This window comes from Rhinolophus sinicus, chromosome 16 (genome assembly GCF_057876585.1).
Source record: "Rhinolophus sinicus isolate RSI-liver-muscle chromosome 16, RSI-T2T, whole genome shotgun sequence".
NCBI lineage: Eukaryota > Metazoa > Chordata > Mammalia > Chiroptera > Rhinolophidae > Rhinolophus > Rhinolophus sinicus.
Window position 1 is genome coordinate 34,681,162 of NC_142516.1, and position 21,940 is coordinate 34,703,101.

At 42.3% G+C, this 21,940-nt stretch overlaps 1 long non-coding RNA gene across 4 annotated transcripts in view; it reads right to left on the bottom strand.

Annotated features, from left to right (window-relative positions):
* LOC141571141 (uncharacterized) overlaps positions 1–21,940 on the bottom strand; it is a 466,720-nt gene that overhangs the window by 188,969 nt on the left and 255,811 nt on the right. For all 4 annotated transcript variants that reach the window (XR_016019338.1, XR_016019339.1, XR_016019337.1 and 1 more), the window contains 2 exons: positions 3,223–3,386; positions 944–999 (listed from right to left, as the gene is read on the bottom strand). This is a non-coding gene — a long non-coding RNA (uncharacterized LOC141571141). The remainder of the gene's footprint in view (positions 1–943; positions 1,000–3,222; positions 3,387–21,940) is intronic.

Here is a 21,940-nt window from a genome sequence, read left to right on the forward strand (position 1 = left end):
CACAAGTATTCTTAGCAAATTTTAGCAAATTAAATCCAACAATATATAAACAAGGATAATACATCATGATAGAAATGCAAGATTGGTTTGACATTAGAAAATCAATTAACCATGCAATTACCTCAATCAATATAGGAAAATCATTTGACACAATCCAACATCAAGCCATAGTAATCAAGACAATGTAGTATTGGTATCAAAATAGACAAATACATTAATGGAACAAAATAAGTTCAGAAATAGACCCACACATATATTATCAACTGATTTTGACACAAATACCAAGGCAATTCAGTTGAGAAAGAATAGTCTTTTAAAACAAATGACGCTGGGGCAGTTAGACAGCCACATGCCAAATAAAAAACTTTGACACAAATCTTATACCATATATAAAAATTAACAGAAAATATTTTATGGAACTAAATATAAAACTTAAAACTATAAAACTTGTAGAATGAAACATAGGACATAATCTTTGTGTCTTTGGATTAGGCAAAGATTACTTAGACACAACACCAAAAGCACAATCCATAAAAGAAAAGAATTGATATATTAAGCTACATCAAAAACTAAGAGCTTTGGCTTTCTGAAAGACATTATTTACAGAATAAAAAGACAAACACAGACTGAAAGGAAATATTTGCAAATAATAGATCTGATTAAAGAATTGTACCCAGAATATAAAAAGAATGCTGAAAGCTCAATAATAAGGAAACAGTAACTGAAAAAATATTTTTTAAAACCTTAAAAAAATAAAGAACCCAAGGTTTTTATTTTTAAATGAGCAAAAGTTTTGAGCACATACGTCACCAAAAAAGACATAGCAATTATAAGTAAGTACACAAAAAGATGGCCAACCCCACAGTCACTAGGAAAACACAAAATAAAATCAGTAAGATACCAAAATATACTTATTAAAATGCATAAAATTAGTTAGACTTACCAGACCAAATGTGGGCGAGGATGGGGAGCAACTGGAACTCTAATGTGTTGCAGCAGCTAGAAATGCAAAGTGGTACAACCACTTTAGAAAATAGTTTGGCAGTTTAAAAATTTAACATATACCTAACAAAATATCCAGCCTTTCCACTCTTTGGTACTTATCATGAGAAAAGAAAACACAAATATTTATACACAAATATTCATAGCATTTGTAATAGTAACAGCCTATTTGTAATAGTAAACAAACAAACAAACTGCAAACAATGCCAATGGCCATTGACAGCGAATGGATAAGCAAATTAGGGTATATCTATATGATAGCATACTATTCAGCAATAAAAAGAAATGAGTTACTGATACACGCAATGGCAGAATGAGTCTCAACATATAATGTGGAGTAACAGAAGTTAGATTAAGGAAGTAAATATTTTATTATTCTACTCATATGAAATTCTAGAAAAGACAAACATCTGCAGTGACAGAAAGCATTTCAGTGGCTGCCTGGGGATGTGGGGTGAAGGAAAGAGCTGCAGGGAATCACAACGGGGCAGGAGAAAACTTTGAGGAGTGATGGGGTATGTTCACTATAGTGATTTTGGTGATCGTTTCACAGTTATATAAACCCTATAAATTTATACACTTTACAAACAGTTTTTTGTAGGTCAGCCATGAGTTAATAAAGCAGTTAAAAATTTATTTATTGACAATTATAATCCAATCTTATCAGGTGAAAATGAATATCCTTAGATTTAAAAGCCATTTAAAAGTGCGCTTTGAGGATTAAGTGCCTTGGAGACTGATTTTATTCTGACCTCCCAGTTCGAGGCTTGTTCTTGTTTCTTTCTGTTTAGTAGCATTTGGTAGTTACCCTATTCCCCCACCAGTTGTTCCTCTGGTTGGGGAGATAAGTAGAGGACCTCATAGGATCCCATGGATTACTCATACTCTAGAAACAATTTCCATCGTGGAATCCATTATCCAGTCTCCCATCACTGCTTTTCAAGTGAACAATAATCATTTTAAAAGCTGCCTCTTTTTAAGCATCTACTATGTGCCAGACAGTTGACATGTCACAGACCAAATGCTCATAACAATCCTATGAGATTATATTATTTTTCAATTTTTCAGATGTATTGACTTGCCTGAAACTAACACTAGGGACAGGATCAGGACCCGGACTGGTCCACCAAACCATAACTTGCCAAATAAACTTCCTGTGATGGCAGATAACTCAGTGCTCTCTCTGGTGGCAGCATAAATGGCATCCTGATCAAGAAAAGAAACAAACAAGTAGGGGGTGGTGTGGAGCTTCCTGGGTTTTTCCTCATTGGGGCGATTTTCCCTTCAGGCTTCAGAACTGGTCTTTAAAAAACATTTAGCCAAGTTCTCAATGTGTTTTACCAAATAGTTTTCCCGTTGATTTTTAAGCCCATGTGTTATTTCAGGAATAATAGAAACCATATGTCTCTGACATATTTACACTTAAACCATCAAGATGTTGTTTTGTCAGAACTTTTTGATGTCGTCTGAGATTTTTTTTTTTTTAAATAGGACCCTCCTAGAAGCAGCAAGTCCCCATCACAAATAAACAAATTAAAACAAGGAAAAGACTGAATTGGGACCCATTTTCAGGCTGGCCGTGTGGGATGGACTTGGCAAACTGCATCATTCCTTCCTTGCCACACAAGGGGCTGAGAATAGAATTTGGTGTCTGATGGTCATTTCAGAATTGCTTAATTCTGTTTCTAGCTTTAGATGAAACCATGAAAACTTGAGCTTAGTGAGAAACACTTTACTGATCTGGTGACATTGCAAAACCTGTTCTTGGAATCTTGGACAGCCAAATGCAAAAGACAAAAGGAAAATCAGTTTATATGATTGGATGAAACTTAAACCTTAGAGTGAAAGAGTCCCTGAGAAAATGACCCCTTTGGGGAAGATGCAAACACAGATGTCCAGACAAGCTGTCCCGTGTTATCTCTAACAGGTGTCCCAGAGCCCCAACAAGCTAGAGACTGCCTTCTTGTTGGGAATAAGCTCGCCGATGATTCATACAGCCTGTGCCCCTAGAGTCCTCCTGAAGACAAAGATAGCTTCTCAGTCATGCCTCAGTATTTCCAAAAGTCCATTCTACGGTATCAAGCACATTGGACAGAAGCCCAGTAAATTTGAGAGTAAAGGCATTGTTTTCAGAGCATCTCACTCAGCATCACCAGGATGGTGCTGGTGATGAATGGACAGAAACAGGCTCTGGTTTCAGATCCCAGCACTGCTACTTACCAGCTGTGTGACCTTGGGCAAGGTCTTTAACCTCTCCGCAGCTCAATTTCTTCACCAGTAGTAGAGGCAGAAGAATGCCACTCTGTGGGCTGGTTTGTGAATTAGTGATGCTGATGCACAAGGGGTAGAGGCTCGTAAAACAATTGAAGCTGTTATTCTGACACCTGAAACGCATGGGAGAAAAACCTTTAAATGTTGATTCAAAAGAACAGCATATTCTGCTTCAACGTATTGCTCATACACTCCATAAAACACTTCATGAAAATTATTAAATTTGAGAGATGACATCACCAACCAATGCTATATCTTCCCTGTGCCGTCCCTTTATGTGCACCACTTAGGTTTTGGTCCACTAACAAGTATCTGTTTATCACATAAGGCACTGTTTTCCTTATCCAAAGTGTCTGAGGATATCCATATCTGTGTATTTTGAAAATCTGTGTGTTCCTAAGAGCTGGAATGTGGTCCGATGTTATAGATGAGGGGGAAACTGACGTTAGCAATGTTGAGGGACTTGTCCCAGGTCACAGTGCTATTTATGAGTGTTTTGGGATGAGCTCCTAAGCCAGTGTTCTTGCCACATCATCCCAGTTTCCACTCTGCAGTACCTTTTCTGTTTGTTCTCTTTTTTTCTTATAACCATATTACTGTATGTAAAACATAATCAAGAATCAATTTGTTCTATTTGAAAAAAAAAAACAAAAAAAACCAGCCCTTGTGGACTTGACAGCTGTACCTGGCCCTCCCAGTCTAGGATCGCGGCCAGAGCATGACGGACAACTTTGTCCTTGGGGAGGCCTCACACTTGCGGTGCCGCTGGAATGTTACGGAACACCACGGTCGGCCAACACATGGGAAGGCCTGCTTGTGATTACTAGAAAACTCGGGGGAACTGATGGGTTCGGGAAACATTTTTGTAGGGTTTTGCTAACAGAAAAAAAGAAAGGGAATCTGGTATATGTTAATTGACAGATTATTCCAGAAGAGTGTTCAGAAACATAAAATATAAATTGCCAAATTCAAGGAAGTCTGAAGCAGGGAACTTTGCTGAGATGCTTATGTGTGTTGAGCAAAGTGATGACATTTGCATTCAAGCCAAACTCCAGAGGGTTTCGAGTCACAGTTTCCACTTTCCACTGCATTCCCACCCCATTCTCAGCTGCTTTTCTAACATGGGTTTCCTAAGCTGGGTTTGGGCGGGAAGTGGGAGGAAGGGTCCAACTTAGCTTGGTTCCTGCTCACTGTGGTTCCATTTACCTGCGGGTCTGCCATTCTCCACTTCCAGGCAGTGTGGACAGAGGCTCTGAGAGGCCCCTCCTCTGTGCAGTGGGAGAACTCCCAACAAAATAAGGAAAGGTTGACCTAGCCTGTAGCCAGGAATCAGATGTTGCCAAGGGAGGAAATGGTCATCACATGCTCCACAAAGGGCAGAAGTGGCCTCTCTTTGAGGGAAGGGGAAAAATAGGAAAGCGGCACCTCAGAGTAATCCTGCTACTTGGAGTAAGGGGGGGCTCACGTGAAATCATGACAGCTGTCAGGCCCTGCTTCACACAAGGCCTGCCTTGGCCGTGCCATGGTTTTCTGGATATTTTAGCTGGGAGGCAGCCCAGCTGTTCCCAGCTGTGGGAGCCAGGCATAGAGTGGGAAAAGGCAGAAGGCCCATCAGCCACCTACCACCAATGTCAGATGGCCACTCCTCATGAGGAAACTTCCTTAAAACTGTCCCTTTATTCTCTGTCTCTTGACCAATAGTGTCAGGTACCTAATTTTAGGATGTGTGACTATTTAACTTTGTTTTTACAATTTAGGGATGGCAGATGCCTTGGTGCACCACCCATAACTCATTGGCACTCACCGGGCAATGGCTTGGTTTCTTAGCATAGCTACCCAGGAACCTGTGCAGGGTCTGCTCTGGCCACATAAACATGTTCTACTATGTGTGAGCAAGTTAACTGGCCCAGGGGAAGCCCACACCCAGTGATATGTGGATAAATAACCCAGATGGGACAACTCTCAGCTGTGTCCCACACAGAGTACCGGCAGGATTGAGCCCCAATTGCCGCCAGGGGTAAACAGCTCACTAACGCTTACTGTACCAGCAGTTCTCCAATCTTCCCTTTCCCCTTTCCCACCCCCCACCGGCACTTCCAGAATTATTACCCAAGTCAACAACTTACTTGTGTATTCTTGTTTTGGGGCCAGCTTTTGTGGGGACCTAACATAAGATACTAGGTTTCTATTATTCAACAAGTATTAATTGAACACTGGTGCTCCAAGCATTGTGCTGGACGCAGAAAAGGAAAGAGTAAAGTTAAATAAATCCTGGCTTCCAGATGCATGCATGTTTTTAATGGGGAGAAAGGCCGATACACAAACAACATATATTAAATTGCAGAAAGTAAAAAGTTCCATAAAAGAAGAATAGAAAAAAAAATACTCTAGAAATTTGAGGTGGAAACAGATATGTCTGGGGGCTGAGGAGGGAAGATGGAAAGGCTCGGGGTGAGGCAGGTGAAAGCTCACCTTGTCCCCTCTGAAGGGAACTGACCACATGAGGCAACGCTCTGGTCCCTGCTGGCAGGTGCTGGTGAGGTACAGATCCCCAGCATGGCCAGCCAGCTATGGGGTAGGGGGTGGGGGCTAGGTATTAGGGAGCTCAGCTCAGAAGTACACAGGCTTTGCTGGACAGGTCCGCCTCCTACGGGGAGTCTCTCGAATGAAGTTATATTAAGGCACTGACAGTTCTCAGGAGGAGAGGGAGGCAAGAGATTGTAGTAACCATGCCTTTTATTTTCTACATTCTGATGCTTTGACACCTGGGGCCTTGCTGATTTGGGAAGAACCACCCATCCCTGGGTTAGCCAGTTCCTAGAGACAGAAAACAATTTGTCCATAAGCACACTTTTCAAATACAAACCCACACCCCATCCACCTTCTTTATGGATCTCTTGCTCTCTGGGCCACTATCTGCCTGTCCCACCACCGCAGGGCCTTGTATTTCCCGCCTCATCCTCTCCCTTCTCATGGAAACCACAATAAAGGGTCTTGCCCACAGTTCTTCCCTCTCCCTCCACCTCATGACTGACCCTAGTTCTTCTCCTGGGGCCTCCTGTGGCCTGGTTCGCAACCTTCTCTTGGAATCTGTGACTAACAAACTCTCTTTTCAATGGCAGTCGTCTCCTGACCTGCTGGCCTTACTGTATCGCCAACTTTCAATGAATACACTACATTTTAAAAGAGAGATTCACAGAGCGAAGACAGTAAGAAGAAGCCACGAGGCAGAGAGAGAAGAAAGGTACTGAGACAATAGTGTGGTGTGAGCAAGAGAAACAGAGAGAACGGCCGAGTCACATGATGACATGTGTTAGGACACTGCTGCAGGGACGGAGGCTCCAGTCATCTGGTGACAAGAGCCGTGCTGTACCTGGAATTAAGTTCTAGTTCCTGGACACTGTTCCAAGTTCCCGGCCACCAGGATGTGTGATGGCGGGGTCTGTTTGCTATCTTCTTCAGTACCCACTTATCCCAGAGCATCACCAACTTATGATGGTGCAACCTGAGTGTGGCTCTTTGCTCCTGCAAACAGGAAGAGCACAACTGATAGAGTCTGAGTGAAAGGAACACGTGGAAAAGCTACCGGAGAGTCACTGAATCACAGAATTTTGGCATTGGAGGGACATTAAAAATCGTCTAGCCTTGGGACACAATAGGTACTGACCATTAAGGAAGAGATTGACAAATTGGTCTACATCAACAACATATGTTTATCAGAATATACTGTTAAGAAAGGTAGAAGGTAAGCCACAGAGTGGGAAAATATGCTTGCAATACATGTACCACCAAAATAACTTGTATCCAGAATATATAACTCCTACAAATCAATAGGAAAAACAGGTAATCCAGTTTTAAAATGTGCTAATGAATTGAATAAGCACATCAGAAAAAGAGAATGTCAAAATGGTAAACAAGCATATGAAATGTGCTTGGTACACGATAATACCAACAGTTGGCAATGATGTAGAGGAAGTGGGACTCATACACTGCTGGTGGGAATGTAAACTGATACAACCATTCTAGACAACTGGCAACATCCACTGGAGCTGAAAGTATGCATACATTATAACCCAGCCAATCCACTCCTAGGTATGGTCAACAAGTTAGTATGAAGTCAAATTAAAGTCAGTCAATTAAAACTTTGCAGAAATCTTCAAAATCTTTTAGAATATATATATATATATATGTATATATATATATATATATATATATATATATATATACATATATATATAATCTTCACCAAAATACATGTACTAGAATGTACATAGCAACTCTCTTTGTAATAGCCCTAAATTGAAAAACATCCAAATGTTCATCGACAATAAAACAGAATGGATGGCTTTATTTATAGCAGCCAAGACATGGAAACAACCAAAGTGTCCTTTGATAGATGATTGGATAAAGAAGTTGTGATATATACACACAATGGAATACTATTCTGCCATAAGATGAAATAGTGCCATTTGTGACAACATGGATGGATCTTGAGAGTAAAATGCTAAGCAAAATAAATCAGACAGAAAAAGTCAAGAACCGTATGATTTCACTGATATATGGGATATAAAACTGAAAGCAACAAAAGAGTAAGACAAGCAAATAAAGAAACAGAAACTCATAGACACAGACAATAGTTTAGTGGTTACCAGAGGGGAAGGGAGGAGGGGGTGGTAGATGAGGGTAAACGGGATCAAATATATGGTGATGGAAGGAGAACTGACTATGGTGGTGAACACACAATGTGATATATAGATGATGTATTACAGAATTGTACACCTGAAATCTATGTAATTTTACTAACAATTGTCACCCCAATAAACTTTAATTAAAAAAAATAAATTGCAGGGTGTTCCTACTGACGAACATTATACAGTGAGAACAAAAGAACTATAACTACACACAACATGAACATCTCTCACAAACATTATGCTGAGCAAAAGCAGCCTACACTACAGAGTTCCTATGTATGATTCTATTTCTAGAAAGTTCAAAATATACAGCTAAAGGCAGAACTGATCTGTGGTGACAGAAGTCAGGACAGTGGTTACTTTGGGGGAGGTTGCGTAGCACCTGGGAGGGGGAACAAAGTTATCTTTTGGTGTATGTTCATGACTTACACTCCACTGTACATATCTTTTACTTCAATATAGGTACTTACTAGAAATAATCCTCTAGCCTTCCTTCCTATTAATTTATTATGGAGGCCCCACTACATCTCTCCAACAATTAGTCATTCACTCTGTTTCTGCTTAAGATACTCTCAAGTAACAGACAGGCAAGAAGCAAATTCTTTCACCACAGAATAGAGACGAGATGGAGTGAATTCTTCTAAGGATCACGTCACCAAATGACCAATATACTTAATATTCTAAATTCACCTATAATCTTATAAATATATTCATGAACATAATAAATATAAATATACACGTCTTTTGGATGCATTTATGTGTGAATCAGCCTTTCACTTTTACCTGTGAGGAGATCCTTCTTCCTCTTTGTAGATGTTTAAATATCTTTTTTGCATATCACCTTTATTGTTTCCAATTTGTTTTCTTTCCCTCATTCTTTCACCAAGGACTTTTCTCAAATTTGTTTTCTGACAGTAGCCAAATGTTAACATTTTAATGGCCATGCAATATCAGATCCTCCCTCAGAGATTTATACTTACGATGAATGGGGTATTGACCTTATATGGAAACATTAAAATATACTTTTATGAACAGTAAATATAGCCATAAGAAGTAAAAATCCCATAATGCTTCTTAACAATTCTTAAAACTGCTATTGTGAAGAGAATTAAAAATCAGACAAATTAATTTTGCAGGTATCTCCAAAAGCTATTAAAATTGTATCATCCAACATGAAGTCTTATGACTATAAAAAATTTGTAACTAACATTAGTGCTATTGAAGCTAGTCAAATAATTCTCAAATTGTTAGAATTCTGGTGAATTAAAAACAATGGCTTTTAAAAGATTTCAGAATTCACACTAAACTGAAAAATTCACGAACAGATAGCTGAAACTCAAAAGAATTAAAAAATGTTATAGAAAAAATAAATGTAAATGCTGAGAATGTGAAAGGGAGCCTCTCAACCTTGGGAAGGAGTGAACACAGAAACACTGTAACTACTGTCATCTTCCTTATTAATTAATTTGGATCTCAGGCTAATGAGTCTTCCACCACATCTCGCTTTAGCTTGTGTATGACACTAGACATAGAGTCACTGTTTGCGGAGAGACAGGGGCAAAGAGAGAGGAGACAGGAACAGAGAAAATGTAATGAAGGAACATTTGTTATTATTTTTTCCAGGTTTATTGAGATGTAATTGACATACAACTTGTGAAAGTTTAAGGTCTAGCAAGTGTTGCTTTGATGCATTTATATATTGCAAAATGATCACCACCATAGCATTAGCTAACACCTCCATCACGTCACATAATTACCATTTTGTTTTTGTGCTGAAAACATTGGAAGTTGCTCAGAGAGAAGGGACATTTATTGAAAACCTGCTCTATGCAAGATATTATACAGGTGCATAAAAATAAGAAAGTTGTCAAGGTAACGATAACAAACACACAGTGCTTGTGCACTAGGTACTGTCCACAGCACTTAACATATACTGTATTAATTCACTTTAATCCTTACACCAGCATAAAGTAGGTACTAGTATCATTATTGTCACTTGGATGTAGTAACTGAGAAACGGGGAGTTTAAGTAACTTGTCCAAAATCGCACAGCTAGAACGTGGCAAAGCTGGGTTTGAACCTTTGTAGTTTGTGCAGTAGAATCCACGCAATGTGTCTTAGCATAATGTGCTGAGTAGACAGTGATCAACCTCAGGGCCTGGGACCCCTCAGTCATAGCTCCATTGAAGGATCAGCTGAGAAATGAAAGGAGACCAAAAAAATCTATTTAGCAACTTGGCAAGAAAACTATGTTAAAGGAAGGCTTCTGATTAGTGTTGAGCTTTCCTCTTTCCAGGGTAAGCCCTTATTATCTTTTCCAGGTGCCTTCATTACCATGTCAAATTAAGAGCTGACATTGGGTCTCCTCTTCTGCCACCTTGCCCCGAGCCCTGCTCTCATTCAGCCAGGTTAAGCCATCTTCCTTAATTACCAGCGGAGGCTCAGTTTTGCACAAGGAGAGTCTGGATGATAAATTCAAACAAGGGACCTTTGTTTTGTGCATGCAGTTGGGCATCACAGTCACCTTCATTATGCAATGATGTCACCAGGCCAAGGGGAAGCTCTAAGGGCTTCATAACTGGGAGGCCTGGGAGGCCCATGAGTAATGGGCATTTTGCATGGGTACACCTCCTCTCCTGGGCAGAGCCCCTGCCAATGGGACGCAGAGGCAGGGAGTCAGCGGGGCCTTCTCTGCTTTAGGGAAGCAGTGTAGTGCAGAGGACAGAGCATGGCTTTTGGGACCAGATAGGTTTGTGCTTGGATTCTGGCTGGGTGATGACCTTGCTGTGTGCCCTTGGAAGACTTTCCTCAGATTGCTACAGAAAATGGGGTAATGATATCTAACGCGTAGGATTGTGAGGAGCAAAGTAGATCGTGTATTTTAGCACCTATTACAGTTCCCGGACAGAGTAATACTCAGTGTTGGTGCCACAAGAGGAGGGAAACCCCCTTTGTCATTAACAGTATCTCCCACGAAGACCAGGGCTGGGACCTTCTGTTATTGTCCTGGTGTGTCACCAAAGACCTGGGTTTGTGATCCTACACTATGATCTTGAACAAATCACTTCACCTTCTGAACCTCAATTTCCCTTTTGTTAAAGGACCTAAGATTGTGAGGCTTGACTGAGATCATGGATGGCAGAGAACCCCACACAGTGCCTTCATTTACTTCCAAATGGGGGTGCAAAACAAAGTTTAGGGAGCACAGCAAAGGAGGTCCATGGTTTCTTCCCAACTATGTGAACGTTTTATTGCTTCGAGAGAAAGATTTTTAAACTGCTGTGCTCCAGTAGCATTCTGTCATGGAGAAGTGCTGTTTTCCTGCTTGTTTTATTTTCTCTGGCCAGCTGATTGGCTACTGAACTGAATAATCACTTTGGCTTCCTGCCTTCTCTGCCCCACTCCCCTGCTCACCTTGGCCTCCAGTTGGCCCACATTGGCTACAAGCAGGAGATAGGCTATAATATATGGATCTTACCCTTCCTTCTTCCCCAGCAGCTTCTACTGCTCCCCGCCCACCGCTGGTTCCACTGTGCTCCTGGCCACCCACCAGGTAAATCCCCTGCTCCAAGTTTTCAGTCTTTCCCAAGAGCAGGCAAGAATCTTCCTTCCTCTCTTTGGGGGACAAGTGAGAACTCCCATAGCACTCACTTGTGATGCAGCCATGGCCTCCTGCATCCACCACTAATAGGAGCACAATGCCCACTGGTTGGGACTTTCTACATACACACACACACACACACACACAGAGAGAGAGAGAGAGGCTTCCTCTACCATCCATCCATAGGGGAGACTGAATTTCACATGCATGGCGCCCACCCAATGAATAAGAGCCCCCAGGCTCTTATGGAAGTTTCTAGAGATGATCGCAGATGTGGTTTGAACACTGAGGGAAAGGACTTGGCATCAAGGCAGCTGTGCACCATTTCGCGGCGATGACTTGGCAGCTTCATTGGATCGAGTCAGCCCCAGTGCGCGCTTCTGGGAAATTTCTCTGCCATGAAGACAAGGCCACCCATACAAACTATTGCCTTCTTGCTGATCCACATCTTATTTATAGTGTCAGTCCTGTGAAACAAATGTTTTCAACCATACATCTGCAAGCATTTTTGGTCTTAGTACACACCACTAGAAGTCCCATTTGGGTATTTCTAAGGGGATCAATGAGAAAGTATACACACCTGCAAAAAAAAAAAAAGAAAAGAAAAAACAACAACAAAAAACCTGTACTGAACAGGTGGCAGAATTCATATCAGTGCAAAGTCAAGGCCACATATAGTTTGTACAGAAAGGGCATGGCTTCTGTCCCTCCCAGACCACCAGGAGACCCTCTCTGATGTTTTGGCCAGTGGATACTTGTTTCCCACTAGGGATGGAGTGGATGGGATAAGACAGAACATGCCCAAGGTTGTGCCAGTTCTTCTTACTCAAGAGCCACATGCTTTATCATGTCAAATGATGAAAATATTTTGTCTTCTACCTAGCTTGGGGGCTTCCCATTCTGGCAAGGATTACATGGATGCCAATGCAAGTTGTCTGCCAGGAATGTGAGCAAACTGGCTGAGAACAGAGCCCTCATGATCCGACAAGCTGCTGCATTTTGAATACAAGGAGTCACTTCTCGTGTTATCTTGTTCTTTGGGCTTTACAGGGATGCAGTTCTCCCCCTTGTGAATTTGAATCTACCTTCCCCCTTGTGAAGGTAAATTTTACAGTTTTGTCTCTGACATGAATTTGTTCAATCCTCTTAGAACATATCCCTAAATTGTTGGTATTTTTTTTTCTCCTGCTAAAAACACCAGGAGAAACATGATGCTTCACCTTCCTCCTCTTCCCCCACCTTACTCTCACCATTAAATAGAGCCACAGGGACCCAGCCCTGTCCCATTAGGCGTCCAGGCTTTTGCTAACGCTGCTCCAGCCCTGGAATAACCTTCCTTCCCGGCCCCACTTCCTTTTAAGGTGCAAGACAAGAGCCATATTTCTCAGGAAGACTCCCTTAACCATCCCAGAAAAAAAAAAATCCCACATTTAGTTCACATGTCTTTATTTCTGAACGTTCTCTTCAGTGCCTCTGATCTTTCCACTGATCTGGTTCTCTACTCTTGTGCCTATGCTATACTTTTTTTTTAACTTGTTATTTTTTATTACAATATGCAAAATTACTAGGTACGAACTCCTTAGTCTTACAGCTCTACAACTACCTAACTAAATGTGCTTTACAAATAAATACAAATAAAACTGTAAAACTGGTAAACTTCAAATTATCTCAATGTGTTGCCATAGCAAAGTTGTTTGTCAGAAGTGAACAAGGTACTCGGGGCTACAGGGCAGGTCCTTTGGAACAGGGAGCACAGGAAGCTCCCCTGGCCAAGCTCTCCGGGGAGATGGGCCACAGTTGCTAGGCACTACCCAGGTCGTATAACATGCTGGAGCTGTGAGTTAGGGGAGAGCTGAGGCTGTGCAGAGACACCTGAGGTCCTGCCCTGGTATCCAGACAATGTTGTGAGGGCTGCAGGGCTGGATCCATCCCCAGGGCAGTGGCAGTAAGCAGGGTACCAGGTCAGACCAGGGCCAGCTGTGAGGCCCACTGATGGTGCTTTACCCAGCTGGCCTGGTAAATTAGCAATGACATCAGTCTCAGTGTCGGGGATGGGAGGACAGAAATTTTAAATCTGCTACTACCTGCTCACCCCTCTTGCAGTCACCATGTGGTGAAGTAGGAACATGTTAGTATCTTCTCCCCACCAGGCTCTCTGAAGAAAGTTCCAGGACTAAACAACAGAACGTAGGGATCCTCAGGCCTGTTTGTGACTTTCTTGATGCTGACATTTTGTGAGACCCAAGTTTTGCTTTCTGACAAAATAAATGAGAAAAAAATTGGACAAACTCTTGCTGAGCAGAATAATAAATCAAGGTGGTACTTGACATGCTTGTCAAGTCCGCTTTAACACACTGACAGCCTTGAAAGTTGTCTCAGCACATGTCAGGATGCTACATACTGGAGCTTTCCATGAGGACAGAGCCTCCCCCCTCCCAGACGTGTGACCTTTCCAATATTGGATTCATGATCAGTCTGTTACTGGTGGCACCTGAGGCCTGGGGGTCCCATGACTTTTCCCACTCATCCGTCTATGTCCAGCTTCAATCAGTCCATCAGAGCGAGAGCCCTCGAGGGCAGGAATCCTTTCTTCCTGCAGCCAGAGAGCCAGCAGGGCTCCAACGTGAAGCAGGGGCTCAGCACCGAGCTGAAAGGGGAGGTAAGAGGCCCTCAGCACAGATGCCAGGGGGCTGGGTCCTTTCAGTCTCGGAGCTTACTAGAAGAGGAGGCAGGATGCGACACATTTGAGTCTTTGGGAGAGTCTGGGGGGTCAAAGTGGCAATCCTCCCACTGCAGAGAGGTGGCCAGGGGCTGGCTTCTCTTCAAGTGAAGTAGTATCATTGGGGATCCCAAGGGCGCTTCTTTTTCAAAAATAAAAACCCCATCATTTGCTACTTTTCGACTAGTGCTCCTCCAATTGTAATGTGCACACAAATCACCGGGGAATCTTGATAAAATGCAGATCCTCCTAAGTCTGGGGTGGGGGCCTGAGACTGCATTCTAATGAGCTCCCAGGGCATGCTGCTGCTGCTGCCCCACAGTTCACACTCTGAGCAGTGAGCCCCGAAGGAATACACATCACACAGATGTCTGCTCTTTCTGTAATAGCGTGGCCTTCATCAGATGTGCAACTTGATTTCACATCTACAGTGGCCTGGAGACAGGATGGGAAGATGCTAAGTGTGCAAAAAAGGTGAGAGGATGGGTTTGTTTACCACCGGTTCCCACAAATGCATGCCCTCTTTTAAGTTCACCAGGTTTCCACAAAGATACTCTTTATGTTCTTCAAATTGAAGAAGTTCATTCTGGGCATGTAAGGGGTTAAAAGGGCCAGAGACAGTGAGAGAAAGCTCCCTTTTCATGGCATTTCTAACAAGCTGAACCTGATCCAAACCTTGTTCAATGAGCACTTATTTTATACAAATAAGATCACAGGCACATACTCATCTCTAATTAAACCAGAAAGGAAGCATTTGTTCTAATTGGACTGCATAGCTCAAGAATTAATTGTGGGATTGTTTCGAATTGCAATCTTGTGACCTGTTCCCCCAAAGGGGGGAAGCCCCTATTTTAGGAGTCTTACGCTACGTAATTTTTTCTGAACTTTTTTTCCCTTTTAATTCCTGGAAACATCAGTGCAAGTTGAACTGATGATTTTCAAACAAAAGCAAAAACTTCTAAGGGCAGCTTACTGTGCAGTGTTATAAAAGCCTTGGCAAAGGTGAAAATAACTCAATTTAGCACAATATTCTAATGTGCCCCTGAGAAAGTGCCCTCATAATTAAGGATTTGCACAATTTCTAAGGGGGGAATCACGTGTCACATTATTTATCAATGTCAAAAGAGTCACTTTTGTATTCAGCAGTCTGGATTGCCTGGAAATAAGGTCTTCTCACCAAATGCTATTCTCAAGCCACATTCAGCCAAAGGTGCGAGAGGTTTTCAGTGGCACATCTGATGTGCTTGGGGGCATTGATTACCATCGAGTTTGCAAGGGATTATTTGACAGGACTTGGCATGATCAGTTTGTGAGCTGCTCTCCTCTGCCTGGGCTCTCTCTTTTGCATCTTGTAGATATAGCTTGCTGACAAACACTGGTTATTTGCCCATTGCTGTTCTCTGCGCAGAGAGAACAAGCTGGGTCTTTGCCCTACAAAAGCTAAAAAATGAAAGGATACAGCTATGCCATCCTTAACTGCGCACACGGAACCCCTAGGGACCAGGGGCAAATGTCTGTAGGAGATTGGGCAGGCTGGGACCGAGATGGTCTTTCGCATCTGGAGAGGCCCCAGTCCATCGGTGTGGCTCTGCTCACCTAGCTCTGCTTTGGTTACTAATACTCTGCCAGAGGCAAAAGGAAATCCAGTTCACTGCCAAGAACTAGCTTGAGCTTGTGATGCTGACACTTGGAAAAGTCTTGCTTTGACTTGTATATGGAAAGAGTACATTTCAAGTTGAATGTCAGTGATGGAGAAAAGGGGGGTGCTTGAGATGGTCTTCCCATGAAATGCTGCATTTCATGTTAATGACACTTTAACAGAACATTTTCATGAGCAGATCCTATGATTTCTGTTGGATGTTTTTCCACCTCACAGCCTTTACTGTGTCAAATGTACAAGTCTACACAGTTGCTTGCTATCAAATGCAAGACCTGCTATCCTTGAGTAAGTTTTAGGGATGGAAAACGAGGACGACTTTGCCAGAATTACATAACACGAAGCAACCCAAAGCAGACTGTAGTAATCGAGGACAGGTAAATGGATCTGAACTAAGACCAGGACTTTTCACTTTGAGAATGGATTTTAATGAACATCAATAGAGATGCACTGACTGAGGAGTGTGCCCAGCAGACTCATACGTGAACTATCTATGAAACAGCCTCTACACTGCCAGCATGATGCCAGGGCAAGTGGAAGATAAATGAGGAATGAAAGGCATCATTTTTCCCCACAAGGAGGGAGCAAATATAACAACTATGAAACGCTGAGTAGACTGTAAGGGAACTTCTCACTAAACTGTGAGGTCTCTAAGGGCTGGCTTACATCTCTGCATTCCCATCATTTAATATGGGAGCCAATCCTAGGCTCAGCCAGTCTTTGTGGAATGAATGGATGAGAAACAAGAGATAGACTCTAACTAAGGTGAAGCAGGGATAACCACTGCCGTACCAGTTCAGAAGGGGACAGCCCAGTGTGGGATTGAATCAGTGAAGAAGGATCCTGAAGGATGAATTAAGCCTCAATGCAAAGAAAGATCCAGAATATCCTGTGGTGTCTAAATTGCCTGATTCCTATTCCGGGCCTTCCTTACTCCACTGAACGTCCTATGACCATAGGCTGTATCTGGCTCCATTCAATGCAGAGAAAATTTGATTGACAGACTCCTAATCCCACTGCTCATCTTGGGTAACAATCTTTGCATCATGTGCTAAATATATGCAAAAACAAAAAAGCAACAAAAACAAATGCTAATTTGTGGTTCGTTTTGTTTGTTGCACACAATTTTATGAATCCAAACATTTTAATCATATATTTTTCATACATAAAATAATATGCATATATGAGTATTTTAAATATTTTAAGATTCAACTGTTTAAATAAAATTTAGAATACCTGTTGTATCAATCAGGATAGGTTAAGCTATGCAGTGGTAACAAATGAGCTCTGAAATCTCAATGGCTTTGCACACCAAAAGTTTTTTTTTCTTATTCTGCTATACGTTCAGGTATATGGCAGGGAGGGGTTTTTTTTATTATTATTATTCTATAGGAACCAGGCTCACATCTCTAGACCTTACAGGAAGGAAAGACACAGCTGAGAAGGGTCATGTTTCAACTTTAGTACAATGTAGCCTAGAAATGACACAAACCACTTTTGTCTACAGCTCACTGGTCAGAACTAGTCACATGACCTGCCTAACCACAAGGGTCTAGAGGAGAGTGGATGGAATTGTGTTGAGTCCCATCATCCTTTTTAGAATCACTCTCTGTAAGGAAATGTCAAAACCAACACAGTAGTGAACACATTGCTCTCATGAGGAGTAATCCCCATAAAGAAGACATTTTTTCTTTCCCCGTGGTCTTGAGAAAACCTGAAGTGGAGGGTAGCAGGATACGGGTAATAGAACACCCAACATGAGGCTGCCTTTGGCATCCTGACTCCCATAGCAAATATAAATTTCAAAAACACAATAGAGGAAATGGCAGTCACCACTGGTTAAAAACTTACCAGGGAAATCATCAACTTCTAACAATAAAGCTCAAACTACTGGCTAAGAGACCTCTGATCTTTTCTAGGACACCAGGGTACCTCTTAATTTGGTGATACCAAAGGGCTATAGAGAGTCTAGACCAGGAGCCACAGCCTACGGAAGGGATGAGTGAGGTCTGACAGGGAGAGGCTGAGAGTAGAGTAACTGTTTGACCCAATCTTCACATTTAAGACATCTCCAATTCTGTCTGGTTGTCATTTCTAACTAGGGATACCATATAATTCTGAAAATATACCAAGTATATTAAACATTTAGAATATAGCACAAGATTTTTTTAAAGTCCTATTTGGTATTTCTTCCTTTTTAAAAATACTGAGAACTTGAAAAATTGGAAATTTAAAACATCAAAAATCCCTGAACCCTTGAGAGGCCTTATCGAGGCTAAACAATCCTATGAGTTAGTTTAAAAAACTCCGTTGAAAATGCATGTGGGTGCTAGCCCTCTAGTTGCTCTAACCTGATACCACCACAGGGCCATGAGCAAACCACACAGCAGGGTGACCGACCACGTGGACAAAGGCAAGAAGACCCACCGATGCTGGGGACCTTCCACCGCAGGTTTGCGGCCCAGCCCGTGTGGCTTGTACCTGGCCTCTGGCATCTCTGAGGGAGGTCACTCTAGCCAACAAAGCCTCAAAGTGCAACTGAGAGAAGTTCGTCAGATTCTTCGAGTTGAGAGGATACAGGATTAAGCCAGTTGCCTTTCAGTGCTGGAAGGGTGGTCCCTGGGGATGGGGGGTCTGGCCGGAGGCGCACTCAAGCCCATCACCTGAACAAATATCTTCCTGTCACACTGATGTCACTGGAGAGAACAGCTGAGGTTCAGCCAAGCATCTGCTAATAAATTGTCTCCACAGAGTCAGCTCTCCCGCTGGGGGCCCATCCTGCACGCTGACAGTATTTTCCTTAAGTGAACAAAAGGAAACCCAGGATGGCATTTATCCAGGCTAACTAGCTAAGTCGACTCACCAGCTTAAAGACTTCGCTGATCACCAGCTCCACATACTCTCAAAACCGAGCTCTCTAAATCCTCCTCCTCTGGGACACAGATGCAAACCAGGGACCAAGTCCTCTGCCTCCCAGACCCCTGCTCCCTGTTGTGGGAGCATGTGGGCCATCCTCCAGAGGTTCCCAGCTGGGGGACAAAGTGGAGGAAGAGAAAGGCCTGGCCTGGGGGTAGGGTGGGGAGGCTTGCTGGGAAACACAGTGTTTGTGCTTGGTGCTTCCAGCCCAGGGCTGCCTGGGAACTCAGAGTGGTGCAGGAGCCTGGGCTGCAGGTGTGTGGCATCGGTGTTGACGCTGAACCTGGGCCAACATCAGCAAAGGCGAAGGTGAAGTCGGGTTGTGCGGGCAATTGCTTGCTTTCTTCTGCCAGTGGCAACTCGTGTTTGAAACTACCTTTCGCATTAAAACATGGAAAATGGGGTTGAGTTTCTTGTACAAGGCAGTAGACAGGGCCAGATTTAAGTCATCTATTTTCTGAGCTAAGAAAATACTTATTTAGGCTTTCAGAAAGATTTTTCCTACTTTTTAAGGTGTGTCAATCAAGTGTATTTAATAAGTGTCTGTTGGTACATGACTGTAGGTCCAGTTCTTCATAACAGAGAAGGTTACAGACACAGGCTTGTGGGGCTTCACTGTCTGGCACAGATGAAACCGATACGGTGTGTATCCTGCAAATGTGAAAAGTTCAAGAAAGTCTTAGATGGTGAAGTTGGGGTGGACAAGCCCTCTCTTGGAAGGGTTTATTCACAGTTATGTACCTGGTCATCTTCTTTATAGACACTGTACTCTCCAATTCTTCCCTTCCTTTCAGCTTCACAAATATTTACACACCGAGGAAACTCCTCAAGGAATGCTCCTGCTGTGTGCCCCTATATTCAGGAGTACACCGGAGGTCTCTGCTTTTAGCAACTCAGGGATTTGTTTGTGTTTTTTTAAAAAATAATGTTCATTTGAACAACTCATGAATTTAGGCCTCTCTGGTTCACATCACCTACAGAAGGACCAATCTGATATGTATATACAGAGGGTGCCAAAAAAATGTACACACATTTTAAGAAAGGAAATAACTGTATTAAAATTGTAATACTCACTGTATACCAATAACAAAAGATGAATAAAAGTCATGTGTATATGTTTTTTTTGGCACCTCCGGTTTGCATAATAAAGGAAGCATCACCAGGTCGGAATTTATCCAAGCAGATGACCAGGGCTGTGAAGGGTCAGACTTTTCTGCAGACCCTGTTGCCACCATGATATCACCTTCCATGTTACAGACAAATCTAAGTTATGTATTGCTGACCAGCAAATGGACTTTTCCCAGTGGGCTCTTCAAATCCTGCTTTCTCCTGCAGCAGTGTTCCATTCTGATTTATTTATATGGGTTACGTCTACGAGAGTAAAGTGTTGGGATCATTCATTAAAGACCAGGAGGCTCAGAGTGTTGGCAATAATGATTCTAACTTATCTTCTTGAATTAGGGTTATCCAAAGCAATAAACATAGAAGGAGGTCAGAAAGAATGGATGACGATTTTTAAAAGACACATGAATAGGCCTCTCTGGGCGTTTGCAGTTTACTAAACATCTGCATGTTTCCCAAAGCAAAGTAAATAAGCCAATAGCACAGCTCCTGCCAAACTAGCCCTCAGATTCCTGTATTTATATCAATAGGGAAACAGAATTCTAAGCAAAAAGAAAAAGAATTTTTTTCTATAAAGACCTAGTCCGAGAAGAAAAACCTCTCTGGCTGAAAAGGTACGAGAATCCACTCTCTAATAATAAGCCCCTGGTCAGGATGCACGATGATTTCAGATTTTCATTGAACAAATACACTACAGTAAGCAAGGCAGATTTGGTGTTTCTCTTTGTGTGTTTACAGAGTAGTGACAATAAATGAGCTTGCGCAAAAGGACATAGTCATAAAAGAATTATAAGTTACAATAAGTGCTATAAAAAGAAAAACAGGGCTGACTTAGAAAACAGTAAATCGTCAGAAAAGGCCCCTCAGAGGATGTTGTGTTTGAGCTGAGTCTAGAGTGTGAGGAGGGGAAGAGTCCCAAGCAGAAGATAGCATAGCCAGAGACCTGGGGCAGGGCAAATTTAGCACATTTGAGAAAGTAAGAGAAGGCCAGTGTGTCCAAACCAGAGAGACCAAGGGTGAGAGTGAGATGAAGTGCAGTTAGAGATAAGTAGGGGCTGGATCATGAGGATTTCTGGCCACAGTGAGGATTTTGAATTTTACTCCATGTGCAATGGGAAGGGGTCATAACCAGTAATCATGATATGATCTGGTTTACATAATTAGAAGATTTTTCTGGATGCTGTGCAGAGAATAGGTTGGAGGGAGGGAAAGAAAAAGAAAAAAAAAAAAACAATTCAGGAACTGTTAGAGTAGTTTATGGGAACTATTGGGATAGTTTGCATAAGTGACAATAGTGGCCTGGGTGAGGGCAGTGACATGGGATAGAGAGGGCTAGACCACTTCGGTGACTAAAAGTTTTGTTTTGGACATGTTAATTTAGATATATCTGTAAGACGTCCAGGGAGAGACAGTGAGTAGACAGTGAGATACATGAGTCTGGAGTTTACAAATACAATTTGGACATCACAGGCATAAAACAATATTTATGTGTCTGGGAATAAATGAGTTCACCTGGTGTGAGAGCTCAGCGTGAGAAGAGGGGCCAGCTGAGCATTAGCAACTGCCAGCACGTCCATATTAAGTAGTTGATATGCAGAGAGTAGGGGAAATAGCTTTAAGTATTTTAGCCCAAGCTCTGTTACTAAGAAGTCTGAGCAAAGATTAAGAAGTTTGGTCGACTGGATTCTGCAGACCCAAAAGTCCCTTAATGTTTACTACTCTATAATTTTACCAAAAGGCATTTTGTCAACCCTCCAATCAGAGGGCTGTTGGGTGCATTCAGGACCAACCTTAAAGAGATGAGTTAGGATGCCACCCACATCCTCTCCTCCATGTTTTTCCAGACAAAAGGCTGGGCTAAGTAAATGATGGGCCTGATATTCCTGCGGACAGAATCCTCAGGCCACAGCAAAGAAAACATTAAATGATAAAAAGGACCAATGACGGATATTTGTCAACCT